Source organism: Protopterus annectens, chromosome 8.part0 (assembly GCF_019279795.1).
Source record: "Protopterus annectens isolate FY-2018-M chromosome 8.part0, PAN1.0, whole genome shotgun sequence".
NCBI classification, from domain to species: Eukaryota; Metazoa; Chordata; order Ceratodontiformes; family Protopteridae; genus Protopterus; species Protopterus annectens.
In genome coordinates this window covers 184,851,046-184,868,928 of record NC_056741.1, presented here as the reverse complement: position 1 = coordinate 184,868,928, position 17,883 = coordinate 184,851,046, and the positions used below count along the sequence as shown (strand labels likewise).

Here is a 17,883-nt window from a genome sequence, read left to right as displayed (position 1 = left end):
TCTCTGACATTATACTAATGCCACCCAAACTGTGACATTTAAAACATGTAAGGCATTTGCAGGGGAATCCTTTTTCTCAAACAAACTCAAGGTAGCTCAAATGTAGAACTCTGAGCTACATAGGAATAAACAAACCAAAAACACCAAACTATCGGCTCAATGAAAGACTTTGGGCCGGATTCACGAAGGCTTGCACGGAGTCTAAGAGTAGTGTAAGACTCCATGCAGCCTTCGCGATCCAGGAACAGCCCAAAGTCCGTGTAAGGAGTCAAGCTAAAATGGCTCTTACACGGAGTGGGCGTCGATAAGCTAATCACCCTCATCTTGCGGCAAGCCTCTAATAGCATGCAAATGAGGCGCGATTCTGCTTGATCCAGGAAGCCCAGAACAGCCCGTGCAAGAAGCCAGTTTTAGCTGCAGAAATGTACTCAGTTGAAACAAACTGAGCAATACACATTTCTGCAAACACGGCAATGGAGCCATGTCAGCTCCAAATAAAGGGTGCACATATGTACCGACCTTGGCAGCATGCCAATGGCCAAATATGTGGCCATTGGCAAGGAAATAACCCCATGCAAATATATAAAAAATATAATTTTTTTTTTTCTTTTTTTTCGCAATTGCCGATGCTGTAAACCAAGCGCAGCCCATTGCAGTTCAATGGGCTCGCTGCATAAAGGCTATAAAAATGAGGTTTTAAACCTACAAATGTAGGTTTTATGCAATACATGGAATGTCAATGGAGGGACCAGCAGAGCAAAACCATAACATGGCCACCGTGGTAGTGGTTGCTAAGGGGAAGCTGAGTCTAAGAGATGTTACTAAGCATTAAAGTAGGCAATCTGAAGGTGCAAATGAGTGTAGGGATACTGAATTCCCACTGTCAAGACAAAGCAAATGTAGAGCACATCTCTGGAGTAGTGTAAGAGGTTACATACGGGAGGAGGAACAGAGTAGGAGATAGGAGTGACATCACAGGGGAATGGTAGAAAGAGATGCAGTTCATTGGTGGTTGAGTTACATGACAGATAACAGAACCAAGATATCAAAGGAAAGAGGTGCGCCACTAAGTAAATATGCAGAAAGTCAAGAAATGGAAGGTGTACTTACTGTTGCCTACACCAAAGTTTCTTGCTGGACGTGTATGCGCATGCGTGCGCCACGGCCGCAGTGGTAAAGGCAAGGTGTGCGGCGTGTAAGACGGTGTTAATAGCGTGGTAAGGCAGACTGAGCATGTGGGAGCGTGTTGGGAGATAAGTTTAACACGTTATGCGGGCGTGCACCGCTGCGTTTGAAATCCGAATAAGCAGAGATCCAAAACTGTGTAAGTATGTGTGCGCAGCGCGGCTTAAGCCACTGTGAGGCGTGTTTCTGCTGGTTTGCATGGCCCCCACCCTGTGAGGAAACAGAAAGGAAAAAGGAAGCAACAGATGTAATACAGGAAGTTAGCAGGGAAGCACCTTGGAGCTAGCAGGTGAAAACAATTAGATGCAGGCAATTATGGGCAGAATGCTAAATGACCCAGCACTTAAAACTCTGCAACAGCAGCAGTGCAGAATATTTCTCTCAGAGACACTGCCAAGACAGGAGTTAAGTTATCCCAAGTGAAAACTGAAAGAAAGCGAACTCCAGAGCAAGAAATGTTAGGGGCTGCCATAGCTGTCCTTAATGAGACATAAGCGACTTGCTGAGGTGGTGACAATACAGATGGTGCCAGACAACCCACAGTGAGGAGGCCAGGAGAATGTACAGGCCAGGGTCCAACTACCACGGGTTGCTTAGGCTGGGAGATAGTAGGCGCTATAGAGTGGACAGAGACCTCCTGCACGGCAAATGGTGGAGCTGTGCAGGCCACGCCTCACACACAGAACCAACAGAGGGAACCCATCAGTGGAAACCAAGGTATGTGTGTTGGCCTAAGAATACTAACAGCAGGTACCTTCCAAGAGACCAACTAAGCGATATGATGGGATATCACAGGCATCAGCTTCGAGGGTACTACGCAGTTCCACTGGATACCCATGTCCAGCATGGTGATCATGTATACTTCCCCAATACCCGTGAAGGCGTGGCCAGCAACTTTATCACGTCTCTTCCAGCAAATAGCGGAGAATACCCTGAGGTAGTGGGTGCAATAGCTGCTGCGCACATATGCATCAAGCACCAGCCCGGTGGCGGGTAGACATACATCAACATGAGGGCTTCCCCTCCATCAACTGCCAGGTCATAGCGATGCTTGGGGCATAATAATGAATGTGTGCTGGCTGTCCTGGGGCTGCAGTTCATCTGGCATTTGGCGCGGCTGTACCAGACATTTGCCAGTAGGGACATCCGCTATGGACACCTAGTGGGGATGCAGGGTATGCAGGAGCCGTGGCTGGTGATGCACCCATCGAGAAAGCAGCACACACACACCTGAACAGGAGCCATAATGAGGCTGCACTGAAACACGTAATGTAATGGGGCGTGTGTTTGGGTACCTGCTCAGTCACAGTTCGGTGTCTGGACACATCTGGTGGGGCATAAAATTTTCCGCTATGTACAAATTGTCATGGTATGTGCTATGCTACATAATATGATCTGCGAAAACAGCTGCAGCACTACCAACATAGGGCTGGGCCAAACAGCCCCCCACCATTGCCCAAGGCCCAACAGGCTACAAGCGTGACTCGGAGGAGGAACAACCTGAGCCTGCCCCAGTAGAGCAGAAGGAGGCGTGCCCAGTATACCCTGGCCCCAACCATGAGAGAGGCAACGCATAGCACATACATTGGCTCAGTAGGAACCCTGAATGATACCCTCTGACTCCACTCATATAGTAACAGGATGCCTAACGGCTGACTGGCCTCTCAAACATGTACAGGGAAGTGTAATATCGCATCCGACAGAGGCAGCCACACACTTTCCTAGGCATGAATGCTATGTGTTAAGTAATGTAACTTTTTAGAGTACCATAACATATGCACACCTATGAGGACCGACTAACATCCACTACCCTCAACAAGCATGCACAACATGACAACGAGAGATGATGAAGTGCAACAATTGACTGAAGTATTGCAGCTAGTCAAAGGGTTAATGTGTGTGCCAGTCTGGGATGACATGCTGAGCGCGACATGATGCACCACCTACTAGGACTGGCGTGCACCTATCAGTGCAGGCCGGTATGGATCTGGCAAGAGCTGTTGTCACACAGTGTGCCTGAATAGGTAAGGCTCAAAGAACACATACCTATCTCATAGGTACCAGAAGATGAGGATAAGATAAAGGGATAAGGTTGAAACAGCAAGATGCATGCAGTCTAAAGCCCACCCAGTATGGAGATATTGATAACTGTGCCTGCTGAAATCTGAGGCAGGCTCCCTGGCAGCACCCCTAACACTACCAGTTTACACCTCCTTACTGTGCTGTACATCCTCAAAACTTGGAACAAGCTGCAAAGGATGGTGACTAGCAAGAATTGTCAAGGATAACCACACACCCCCATGTTGGTACCACCACAAAAAAGCAGCATGGACTAACCATGCTCAAGTAACAGTAAGCTAAAACTGCTTTGGTTTATAGCCTACTAAAAACTACTAGCTAACACCAGGAACTGCATCCGGCCCATGCTGGAATACGCCGAATATCAAGTCCTCCAAACCACATTATATGTTAGGCGACTACGTACCCAGACATATAGACTGGGGCATTATACCAGCTGCAACAGTGTGGGACAAAAGTTCATAGATTACAAACCAAAAAGGCCCGGAACAACGTACCACCCCACAAGAGGGTAAGCATACTGGATGTGATAATCAACTAACATGGGTGCAGGATGTCAAGATGAAGTGTATTGCTCACTGGTAAAACCAGACCATATAGTAATCACACTGGATATACAAATCCTGACACAGTCCTATTTGAGAGAAAACCACAGTGGAAAACATGTATAAGCAATATTTGCACACCTCCAAACTGATGTGGAATCCATGAAAGGTCCATGCAGGTGCAAAATATGGGCCACACACCTCAGAACCTGTAATACAGCCATTCCATGAACACTGCCAGAATGCTTGGATTATGCAGTCCTAAATTAAAACAAGACACAGTGCCTAAATCTGGCATGGTGGACTGTATAACCAAAACTGTGCAAGAGATGAGGAAGCTACTACATGATAGGTGAAACGCAGACAATGAGTATTACTGATCAGTGGTGTGACAATGAAGTCTGTCACACACATACACCACAGTCTACTAAAGATACAGCCACAACAAGTGGAATCTATGAATCACTAGAGGCAATGTTCTACACCTGCCCCCAGAAGTAGACAGACAACCCCCAACTCCCAAAGAAATACAAATATATGTGAGAAGATGCAGCCCATCATGGAAACCCGGAGGCAGAGGCTCCTCAACTCCAGTACACCCAAAAACAGAGTCAGTAGGAGAAGGTAACCACACACCACAAACACACATACCCACATAGACCTATCACAACTGCAAACAAACACACCAAACACAAATACATTCCCAGAGCAGAAATCACAAACACAGCACACCAACAGGGCCTCGGCAGACACCCAATGAAACAGCCTCAAACATAGCACATACGCTGCAGCACACACAAAGCTGGTGTGCCAAACAGTCCTGAGCCAGAGGAGAAACAACATGCCTGATACAGTTGTAATATAAGGCTCATAGTCAGACACACTGCTGTCCCACACCAGACTAGACAAGGGAGGGGTACAGTAAGCTGCCTGTAGGCTGCAATATACCCATAAACAGAATATGTGGGGTCACTCCAAAGCAAGTGAAATATGATGCAGTCACATAGTCCATGCTGGTGTAGACGGCCTGAGATATACTGCCCTAGACTACATGTAAAGAGAGACACAGATGGGCTGTCGGTGTAGTCCGGGCCCGTTGTAACTGCTCACCGTTCGCGTAACCTACCCTTACCAAGAATAATGCCACAGTACAAACAGGAATGATCAGTCACTTAAGTAGCACACTTTGCTGGTGTCATTCCAAGGATCAATGTCTGTCTGCTTGTGATGTCATGCTTCGACAAACCATGCAGCTGCCCTTGGGATGGCCTGCACCTGTACCCTGGGCGTCCCCAGATATTGGATGAGCCTTTGCCACCTCCATACAACCTTATGTAGGCAAGAGGAGGCTGAAAAAGACCTGACCCACCGCCGAGAAAACATAAGTGGGAAGAAACATAAGGGAAATGCTGACATGCCAGATGTATGCCTTTAATAGCCATGCTCGAGGCCATCCCAGAGATAGAGAACATAAATTCTCTGTGCAGTGACAGAAACCTGCTGCAAGGCTCCTGACAGCACACCAGCACTACCAGGTTATACCACCATGTGTCATGGCCCCAAAACCTGGAACAAAACATAAAAGGAAGGTGAGTATCCATAGGCAGCACAGACACCCATACGTCCAGGTAACTGACAATGCACAAGGCAGTGGAGTTCACCCATGTGCAACTAACTGTAGGCAAGACTGCTGTGCAGTCTGTAGCATGCTACAGACCACACTCTCACACACAATAACCCCCAACCGTCCTGAAGACACTGGACAGTATGAATGTCCCACCAAATACCAAACAAGGTACCACGAATTACCACATAGGTGGTAAACCATTATGTATGGAAGGAGTAACCAGGGACCTAGGGACACAAGTGGACAGTAACCTGTTATGTGACACCCACATTGCCAATGTGGCTAGGAAGACTGTCTACATGTGACACCGTATCAGGAAAGGAGTCACATCTCAACAGAGGTCACTGTGCCCCTATACTTTTCTCCAATCACACCCATAATCTAGTACAATGCCTCATATGGGATCTACCTTACCTGACACCTGCAGCAGTTAGAAAGACTCAAAGGTACCTCACCAAGAGGATAAAGTGTCTCAACATAAGGTTACATGCTGGCCTGGCTGTAGACACCTCAGCTGAATCCAGTCACATACTGCCTCCACACAGAGGCATTGCATGCCTGTTGCAGGAGTGCCCAACACAGGAGTAATGACATGCTCCACCCCAGAAAACACATATCCATTGGAATGGCGTAGAGTGAGAGATGTCAACCTCAACAAATAATGAAATAGGATGTGCTGGTGGGATAGATACATAACCAGAGGCTCTCACACTCTGGACCAGAATCCCACTCCATGTTAGGCAGAGCCCCTCACTGACACTGTCTTAACAGGAATCTTGCTGTATGGATGGATGATTGTAGAGCTAAGCAGTGGGGTCTTCACTGTGTCATGTCCATACAGAGGCACAGCAAAAGCAAATCATAAATGGCCATAATATCCACATAGCAAGGGGTCTCAAAAGCCACACACACTCTGGCTAGGCTAACAAATGCCCAGGGTGCATAGCCTAGTATGAACCTATGGACCTATGAAGATACAAATTGTACAGGACACTAAGGATAACCCCAAGGCTTACACAACTGATGTTAGGGACCATGTTGGGAATCCACAGATATGCCCTGAATGACACAAATAGCACAAACACGCACACATAGTGCGAACATACAGCCTGACAGGGGCAGTGCAAACCCCCCCACCCCAGGAATGCAGAATATCTATCCCAGCAGACTGCTGGCCCCCTGACATTGCAGATGCTGAGGTAACAGACAACATCTCCAAAGCAAAACACACAGCAGCAATGGTATGAGATGGTGTCCTGGGCTTAGTGCAACATGGACTCTAAGATGAATGGAATGCCAAACCACACTACTGCTCAATGTCAGCCTTACCACAGAATATGTACCCAAAGAGCAGTGTACAACAACAGTGGTCCTTCTCAACAAAGGTGTTGCCTGAATGGATACTGAACAGTACTACCCCAGAATCCTGAGAAGCCCAGATTGCACAGCTATGGAAAGGATCAGCATGTACCACAGACATAAGGATGTTGGGGACCTACTGACACTGGACCCAACCCAGTGTGGCCTTCTCAAGTGCAGATCCTGCCCCTAACCATGTTTGACTCAATTGAAACAGTCATTAAGGTCATTGATGAGGGCAATGTGCTCCACACAGTGTATCTGGACCTTGCAAAGGCTTCTATACAATACCCTACATGTTCAGTATAGATAGGCTCACCAGCTTAAATATAAACCCACATGTCAGTAGAGGGGTTGCAAACCAGACCAAGGACAGAACAGACATGGTCAGACATGCTTCAGCCATGTCAGACTACAAACCAGATATAACTGGCATCCCACAAGGCTTTGTCCTGGTATCTCCCTCGTCTGGTATATATGTCCCATAGGTACAGGCAAACATGGAAGGACTGTGTCTTAACATGTTTGCAGAGGACTACAAACTGCTCACCACATATGATCCACCAGCTGACACATGCATCCCACAAAAGGGCCACATAGAAACAGACAACTGGTGCCATAGCCATGTCAGCAAGCTAAGTTTTGAAACGTGTATAGTCAACCCCCGTGGATATACAGTAAGTGCCCACCAATTACCACATAGGTGTTAACCCATTATGTAGTTAACATGTAATGAGAGACCTGGGGACACAGGGTGATAGATATCCTGCATTGGACAAACATGTGCTGTAGTGTTTACAGAAACATACCATATACCCACCTAATCATGAAGGCTGTCAGATCTACATAAGGGGAGGTCATTGTGGATCTGCAGTCATCCTGCATCAGTGGTACAATTGACTACAATAGCCCCTGTGGGATGTACCTCAGCAGACACCTCCATCAACTGTAAAGTCCCCAACAGTACCTCATCAGGAGTATCAAACAGCCTACACAGATGCCATGTGTTGCCTGTGTTGCTGGCATCAATAAACATGCTGCACCTTGTACAATCTGAATGGCAGTGAGCTATGCACATGAGAGACCTGGAACCCCAGCACTGACTTATATAGACAAGTTGTACTGTGTGATCCATAACACAGCCAATCCCCACCCATGAGTGAACCTCAGCACACGCCACCATAGAGTCACTTATCAATCTTCCTCAATCGGAATCCTGATGGTGATTGGAGATGGGTAGATTTATCCTGTATCACTGTCATGTCACAGGTGACAGGAGCATTAGTATACTAACCATGGCATATGTCATGGCAACCTCTTACAATGTGTGTAGAAGGACAAACACACTCTCCAACTAGTATTAGACATGGACTAGTACACTAGTGTTTGCAATTGTACACCCATGTTGTGGAACAGCACTACCAATGTTGGACAAGCTCTGGTGGGTAGTTCATATCTGAACAGAATGCAACATGGCTGAGTAGACAACTGGCACTCTAACCAGCTGTTGTGCCTACTATCGAAATGTGCAGTGATAGCAGTAGCCCAGATACTGTCCACCACAGTCAAAGTACTACCAGCACTATACAGTACTACAGTGTTAGTCGCGTGAAAGGATGTTGACAACTCAGGCGCAAAGTATCCCATGCACACTGCAGGGCACAGTATAATCCTGTTGTGTTCACACACAGCAGTTGTACAGTAATCACACAACATGACACACAACACACAAATCCATAAACGGGTGATAGTTGTTAGTTCACACATCCAATGTGGTGGGCTGCAGAGTCCAACACATGGAATGCTCACACTGGGCATGCTCACACACTTTGACAACATGCCAAGGGAAGGCTGGAATCAAGATGCTCACACACTTTGTACAAATCTCGGCTTAGCAGTTGGACATATCTGGTATTATTATGTGTTATGCCAGGAAACTAAATCTACATTACAGCAGTCTGCCCAGTGCACAGTTAAATGACTACAGAGACATACGATATAGTGATCCTCCCATATGCAAAATATTTTCCACAGATGCACAAGTTGTTCACAAACAGGAATGCTAAGGTAATAAAGATATGCAAACAGTCTATCGTAAGCAAATGAAATAATGTGCATTTGACAATTAACATACGGTGTGGGAGGTCAACACTAGGTTGTTGCCCTAGAATGACAGCTAGGCTTACAGTGGGAAGCTATGTCTGCCTCCCCACAGGATGCACATTCCCTTTCAAACACACAGATGATGTCAGCAACTTATAAGTACAGCAGGAGAAAAGAAACTTCCAGTAATCAATAGTATCGCCCGCCATCGCGTCTGCCTCAAGTGTCATAAATATGTTAGGTAGGTGTTTCAAATCCTGCAAATGCCCAGTGTGGGAAAGTGGGTTATGCCCGTGTGACAATTTACAATAGGAAAAGACACTTACAGGATGCACATTCCTTTCTAAACACCTTTTGATGTCAGCAACTATAAGTACAGCAGGAGAAAACAAACTCCTAGTAATGCGAATAGCATGTTCTGCTAAGGTGTCTGTCTCTCAAGAATATATCACAGTTAGGTAGGGTTTGAATCTTTAAGCACAGCAAGTGTGTGTGTTTGTCTGAGGGGTTTGTAGAGGAAATGCCTTTTCGGCAAATAGGATAAGACACTACAGGATGCACATTCCTTTTCTCAACACCGATGATGTCAGCACCCTATAAGTACAGCAGGAGAAAGAAACCTCCCAGTAATGCGAATAGCGCTCTGCTAATGTCCGTCTCAAGTGTCATAACATAGTTAGGTAGGGGTTTGAATCCTGTGAATGGCAAGTGTGTGTGTGTTTGTCTGAGGGGTTAGTGTGTGAGGAAAATGTCCCTTTTGGCAACTAGGTGAACAGACTACAGGATGCACATTCCCTTTTTAAACACTGATGAAGTCAGCACCCTATAAGTACAGCAGGAGAAAAAACCTCCCAGTAATGCGAATAGCGCTCTGCTAATCGTCCGTCTCAAGTGTCATAACATAGTTAGGTAGGGGTTTGAATCCTGTGAATGGCAAGTGTGTGTGTTTGTCTGAGGGGTTAGTGTGTGAGGAAATGTCCCTTTGGCAACTAGGTGAACAGACTACAGGATGCACATTCCCTTTCTAAACACTGATGATGTCAGCACTCTATAAGTACAGCAGGAGAAGAGAAACCTCCCAGTAATGCAAATAGCGTGCTCTGCTACTGTGTCCGTCTCAAGTGTCATAACGTAATTAGGTAGGGGTTTGAATCCTGTGAATGGCAAGTGTGTGTGTTTGTCTGAGGGGGTTAGTGTGTGTGAGGAAAATGTCCCTTTTGGCAACTAGGTGAACAGACTACAGGATGCACAGTCCCTTTCTAAACACTGATGATGTCAGCACCCTATAAGTACAGCAGGAGAAAGGAAACCTCCCAGTAATGCGAATAGCGCTCTGCTAATGCGTCCGTCTCAAGTGTCATAACATAGTTAGGTAGGGGTTTGAATCCTGTGAATGGCAAGTGTGTGTGCTTGTCTGAGGGGTTAGTGTGTGAGGAAATGTCCCTTTGGCAACTAGGTGAACAGACTACAGGATGCCCATTCCCTTTCTAAACACTGATGATGTCAGCACCCTATAAGTATAGCAAGAGAAACCTCCCAGTAATGCAAATGGCGTGCTCTGCTAATGTGTCCGTCTCAAGTGTCATAACAGTCAGATAGGGGTTTGAATCCTGCAATGGCAAGTGTGTGTTTTGGCTGAGGGGTTAGTGTGTGTGAGGACAATGTCCCTTTTGGCAACTAGGTGAACAGACTACAGGATGCACATCCCCTTCTAAACACTGTTCAGCAGGCCATGGCTCTGGCACAAGTTGTCTGTTGCTATGATGCCCCTTTGGAAGATGCTTGTGTCAGCTGGAGAGTAGATTATGGTGGCTAGTTTGCAGTCATCTGCATATTTGGACAGCCAAAGTAATCCGTGTTGGCCTGTACCTCCAATAAATATATACCAAACAGGAGAGGTCCCAGGACTGAGCCTTGTGGGACACAACCTGTAACTGTTATGGGGTCTGGCATGGCTCCAGCAATGCTAACCATGTGGGTTCTGTTCTTGAGCCACTGTGCAATCCATCTAGTGACATAGGGGCTTATATTTAAGCTGGTGAGCTTCTCTAGAATGCCCAAGTGGGGTATTGTTGGGCTTTGCAAGGTCCAGGTAGGCTGTGTGAACCACCTTCCCTGCAATGGCCTTGGTGACTGTATCGAAATCAACCGGGTTACACCTGGTAGTGCTGGTGTGCTCTCAGTAGCCCTGAACCAGGCATCTGTTACTGCACAGATATCGATGTTTTCCATGCCAAGGAGTGTTTTGGGTGCATGCATCTGGAGGTTTAGACATCTGGCGTTGGGTAGCATTGCTCTTAGTGTCTTATCCCTTGTGATACCTATGAAGGTGGGTTTGTCATTTGAGCCCTGCCTAACATAGGCACTATGGGGTAGCAAGAGCCTTTGCCAATATCTGAAAGGCCAGGGGTGACAGGTGCAGGCTGTCCCTAGCAAAGCAGGTAGTTCAACAGAAGATGAATGTGTGAAGGTGTAGTGCCTGTGATTAGTTAGCAGTAGCATATATGACTGCTCACGTGGACACATGCCAGGCAGGTCATATGCACTGTGTCACAGGCAATGTACATGTGAACAGGACAAACAGTGACAACCTGTCAAGTGGGACATGGACATACATATAGTAGGCTATGCAGATGGCACTAGGAGTCCACAGAAGCTCTATAACTATGCATTGCAGGTGTGATCAGTATTCCAGGGTAATTGCAAGCAAACATGCATGCAAACAAAGATACAGTAAACAGGGCTCCATGTAGTCCATTGTACAACAAACAAGCTGTACCAGTTCCAGTAGGTAACACTGCAAATATGCAGGCACTATGCACATGTACATGGAAATACACGGGTCAGATGGCTAGGGTCCAGTCTCAGTGCACACAAGTGTACAGAACATGCATGTACTGTCAGGATGTACAATAACTGGATAGAAACCCATGTGCTCATACCTGCAGTAATACACATGTCAAATAACAGACACTGAGCCTTCACTCAGTGGTTCCATACTTAGTAGGATGTATGCTACCTGGCCTGCCACCACAGTATCCCTGACATATATGGGGACTCTCCCTCCTGTGACAGTTAGTTATGTGTGTTGGGGCTGTCTAGCATGGTATGAGATGTGAGCATGCAGTGCTAGGGTGCTCCTGTGTGTCCTGTACCAGTTGTGTAGTACTGCACACATATCAACATCCTCAAACATCTGCATTGCAGAGTCTAGTGTGGGCAACATGCCACTTGCAATTTACATGTCCATCATTGTGTATTACTACATTCATTACCCTATCCCTTGTGCTACCTATGTATGTAGCCTTCTGTTGACATCATTACCACCAGTATGCCAACATGTGCAGATGATACACTATGGTACTTACCATGGGTGTAGACAACAGGACATGACAATCACACACAATGCATCAGGCATGCTGTGATATACCCACAATTAATTCAGCACACAGTACTGTTAACAACATGATACTATTACTACACATCTATGTGGTCACCCTGTGCATCAGCAACATGTTAACCTGTACCTGCACAGTTGTTACAGATTGCAGGAGGTGGCACAGTTTCATCATATGCACAGGGTGTGAACTTGGTATGCCTGAGTCAGCCACCCATACCACCAATTGACATGTATGTGTATGTGTGTTGGTGAGGGACAGCAGTAGAAGGTGGGGCAATGTTGATGCAGTGTGTGCGTGCGGTAGCCCTAGGTGTTGTCAATTTGCATGTGTGTATGGATGCACACAGTTCCACCTCATGGCTGCCATATACTGGTGTTTGTGGACAGCCACAGACTGTACCTGCCAGGTCATACAGATCAGTGTCTCTGGCCACGGACACGGTACCTGTGCCTTGCAGGGGTGCTACGGACCGTATCCGGTACCAACCCAGACTGGGTACTGTCATCAGAAGCAGGTGTTCGTTGACTGGACACAGATCCCTGTCGGGCCTGGCCAGAGCCGTGCACATGGTCTCCTGGGGCGGTCTGATGACAGCACAGACCCAGCATTGCTGGGGCTGCTCCTGCACTACGGGGGCGGCCGCGGCCCTGTTGTCATCCGACTGCCAGCTGCTGCTGTTGCTGGCATACGCCATCGGCCTCAACCGCCCACCATCACCCTGGCTCATGGACATGTAGTTGTGGAACCGGTCTAATATGTCCCCACAACGTCTGTCTATGACATCGGTGAAATCACGGATGGCAGCCGCAATGTCACGCATACTGTCAGTCATGGCTGTGCGACATGTTGCCAGCTCCCTCAGACCCACCATCTGGTATACCGTTCCATAAGCTGTGCCTGCGCGACAGTCGAAACATAGCTGGTTTGAGCCTCTGTGGGCATGTCTGGCAGGGGCAATGCGCCATGGTTGCTCCGCAACCCCTGGACATCTGTCATGTGGTACCATCTCTGATATGCCATAGCTGCTGTGTCGGGAGGCATGTGCCACAGATACATTACCCTGGTCAATACCCTGTGCTGTCCATCGCCAGGGCATTGGTGACAAGGTGTATTGGCAGGATAACATGCGCGTGATGGGGTCGACGGCTGGTAACGTAAATTGGCTGACCAATGGCAGACCTAGCATACCTTCCTGTGCCATTACAGATGTCGTGTATCGGTACCCGACCTGACTCAGGTTCCCTGCTACGCGACAGAGCAACAACAGAACCTGTGGGAAACGGAAACACAGTTTACAATGTGTCTACACACCAGCGGTACACATGCACAGGTGCACACAGCCACATGCACAGGTGCACACATGCACCAGGTGCACATGCCTGCGATGCCATGCACAGGTGCACCACGTGCACACACATGCACAAGTGCACACATGCACACACACAGGTACACATGCACACATGCACAGGTGCACATGCACACATGCACAGGTGCACCCACAGCCACACATGCACAGGTGCACATGTTCACATGCACACAGTTTCACACAATTGTACAGTACTCAGTGTCATTAATGTCAACACAGACACAGACGTGCAGCCATTCAAGAGCACTACTAAGAGTGAGCCAAATAGTGCTATTACTATCAACACTATTACAGAAATTGTTAATAGACACTCACCAGCATGGATGAGCTTACCATTGCTGTTATACCAGAGGGTTCTGCAGGCGATGAAAACTGTGTCAGTGGGCACAACTGTGCCATTGTTACTGAGTATGATACAGGTCAGGAGTACAACAGTCGCCTTTCACAGGTCAGCAGCTAATATTGAGGATATCACACTTGCACATTAAATACTATGGTGACAGCTACAAACCAAGGACACACACTACCAGTGTACACAACAGTCAACTATACATATGACATATTACCTGCACGTTCACTGTCTTGCTGCTGTGTGGCTCCAGCCTCCATCATAATGCATGTCTGCTGCTGTTGTTGTTGCTGGTGGACTGGAGCCACTACACTCAGGAGTAGTCCCTCCAGTCTGGTGAGTGGGGGATGTGTAGCCACCCCACCACCTGTGGTGACCTGTTGCCTGTGGATATCTGGCGCTGATGGACATGTCTGATTAAATCACTGCAGTGATGTCGTACCTGCTCATATGTCCTATTATGCGTGCCTATATCATTTACCTGATGGACAAGGTCTTGCCACAGTGCAGCCCTCTCCTGCTGATTCTGGCTGGTGCGGGAAAAGAGTATTGCATAATCTCGCACCAGGCTCTGGTGTATCTCCTCATCCTCAGTTGTGGAGTAGGTGGGATTCAGCGGGTGGGCCATGTACCTGAAAAAGAAAATAACCTGGTATCAGCAATATATGTCAGCAGAATTTGGCACACATACTACACATGCTACTCGACTGTTATGATACAACATATCTCACATATGTAGCATCTGTCTGTCTATTGGTGGATACACATGTAGATGGCCAGGTATCAGTGCTCAGCCAGCAACTGTGCAACAGTACCTGGCTGACTCCATCGACATACTACCAAACCCCAGCAGTCAGAACACTGATTCAGGTCAGAGCACCTCCTCACTCTGGGGTTTGTATCTAGGTACTGTATGGCCTACATCATCAACTACTGTGGGCTGACCACACACTGATTGCCCTGGATATACATATCCCACCTCCACCACCAGCACAGATGACTATAGTGCATAACATTACAGATACAAACTTTACACTTTGTAACAGTGATATGGTATCCTTACAGCCCACTGGGCCAGTGGCAGATACAACCCACAATGCTGACCCCTACACAATTGCTTTCTACAGACATCTCCAAGAATGCATGGATCATGCAATCCCATATATGACCAAGACACTCTCCACAAAGGGACAGCATCCTGTCTGGTGGACCCCAGCCATAGACAGATTGTATTACAGAAGATGGAAGCTACTGCAAGACAGAGCATCATTCACTGAAGGGAGGGCATGTCTGAGCAGCACTGGTAAGGATCTATTTCCCATCATACTGACTACATGGGCAACGTTGAGAGGGAAATCAAGAGTGACACTACAGATGACCAGGAGGCCTTCTTCAGTTATGTTAGCAACCTGGTCAGGAGCCATCCTCTATGCCCATAGGTAGTACACAACACATATTTCACTGACACCACAGATATCGACAACATTGTGGCGGACAGGTTCAGTGCAGGTGTCACCCCGCCCTCTCCCCTGTAATAAGGCATAGTTATCCCAGCTGACTGTAACCTCCCCGTCATCACAGATGTCCAGGTGAGAGACACCCGCAGGACAGCAGAATACACAACATGGATGGGACCTGATGGTATCCCCAGTTGCATGCTACATAACCTCTGACAGGAGCTAAACACACATATAGGAGTGCTATGTAACACTAGCCTGACTACAGGATATGTACCTGTACACTGGTGCACAGCAGCAGTGGTTCCACTCCATGAAGGAGGCACCTCACCATACCAATACAATACAACACAATACATTACATTACAATACAATACTATACAATATGCTATTGCCCGTGTCTACAGCAGCGTACTGTTCTGCTACCCTGACCATTGTGACACATGTGGTGTGATGGTACCTGCTGCTGTCACACAGTTACACAGGGTGACTCATATGGCATATTACCTATCTGACTAACATTCAGCAGGGGTATGTGTGACATGTACTCATGGGGAGTCTTGCTTCTTAACACTGTGTGGTTTATTGCAGGGTGTGTCTTATCCGTGGATAGGAACTCTTACCTCCACATGTGCACACTATTGCAGTGGCACGGACGACACACAGCAGACATTTAGGTTGTGGATGGTGGGAGGTGTTACTATGGTTGTTGGACATCTGTCATGGGTGTGACCTCCATATGTAAATCTGGGAGTGGTAACCTCTATGTGGGTAGCATATGTGTACTCTGTGGTGTTGTCAGTCACTGTGCATTGGTAATGTGTTTGAGTGCATTGTCACAGTGTTGTACATGTCACTGTGTCCTTCTCCATATCTGTTGCTGTCATGTGAGGTCCATACCATGGCATCCATTATGTGGTGTGGGGGGTACACCGACCTACATGTCCATACCTGACTCACCATGTCTGCGGACACATACCATGTGCAGGTATTCCAGGGATAGTGTGCCACTGTGACTATCATTGGGGCCACTATTGTACACATTTCTGACCCTGCTCACCCCTGACACATGCAGTGGTGGGCGGCCAATCACATATCTGGTGGTTACTGGTGTGGGTGATCTGGAATGTGGTATGATACTCCGGATTTGACACTGGTGTTCACTCCATGCCTTTGTCACCAGGCACCTGTTGCAATACATCTGTACACATGTGCCTCACTCAGACTTTATATACATCTCTCTCTCTCTCTCTATATATATATATATATATATATATATATATATGTATATAGATATATCTATATGTATATATATATATATATATATATATATATATATATATATATATATATATGTCCGTATACATATACACATATATATATTGATGTACATATATTGCTATAGATGTGGAGGGGGGGGCACAGAGGGGGTGTGAGTGACAGAGGGGGTGGGACAGGCTGTGTTGCAGGTCATCATATACAATCATACCTGTAGGTAGTCAGATCAGTCTGTCTATGTATATGTATCTACATATATCTATATCTGTATGTGTGCATTACATAGATATGTTTGTACAATATTCTATCTACATCTGTCTATGTATTCCTACATCTCTCTCTCTATGTATGTATACATATATGCATATCATATATATATATATATATATATATATATATATATATATATATATATATATATATATATACACATACATATGTTGACATACATACATATCCATATGTTAGACAGGTATATCAACATATTTGTCTACCATACTGTATACACACACACTAACATACTGCTAAACATACATAGCTGTGTAACCTAATTTGTACATGGCACTACAACCTACAATCAAACAACATTGATATGTGCACATAGATGCTCTCACATACAAATGTATGTACAGCCTTCACTGATAGTTGCTGTATGTCTCCTGCCCTTTACACATCTTCATATACATATGGATACAGACCAATGACACATATGGAGGGTTCACAGTATGTACACCTTTATAGTATTACTTTACATTACCTGTGTTTGTCACAGCTGCTTCTGCTGCTGTCTGGGTCTCTGTCCTGCTGCTCCACTTCCCAGTTGTCAGCTTTCAGGTAGCTGTTGCTGAACAATTCGTTTCTGTCTGCTTAATTGCAGTTGTCTCTCTCTCTCTCTCTCTCTCTCTGTCTGTCTCTCACGTCCTTCTCAGGGTGCAATGAAAGTATTGCATGCGTGGACATGGAGTACAGCATACTTTTGTAGGTATCTGCATATGCCCATGTGATGGCCTCTGCACCAATTGTTAGCCAGCATTTGCTAATTGCATGCAGCCAGTTGTGTACTGATTGCAGTTCTCACTGTGATTTCAGAACACATAGTTTGTCTGTTATGCTGTGGACAATGTTCTGTGAGTG

General features: G+C 46.5%; 1 protein-coding gene across 1 annotated transcript in view; it reads right to left on the bottom strand.

The window, feature by feature from the left end:
- LOC122808182 (scavenger receptor cysteine-rich type 1 protein M130-like) overlaps nucleotides 1-17,883 on the bottom strand; it is a 650,469-nt gene that overhangs the window by 514,117 nt on the left and 118,469 nt on the right. The gene's annotated exons all lie outside the window — the stretch shown is intronic.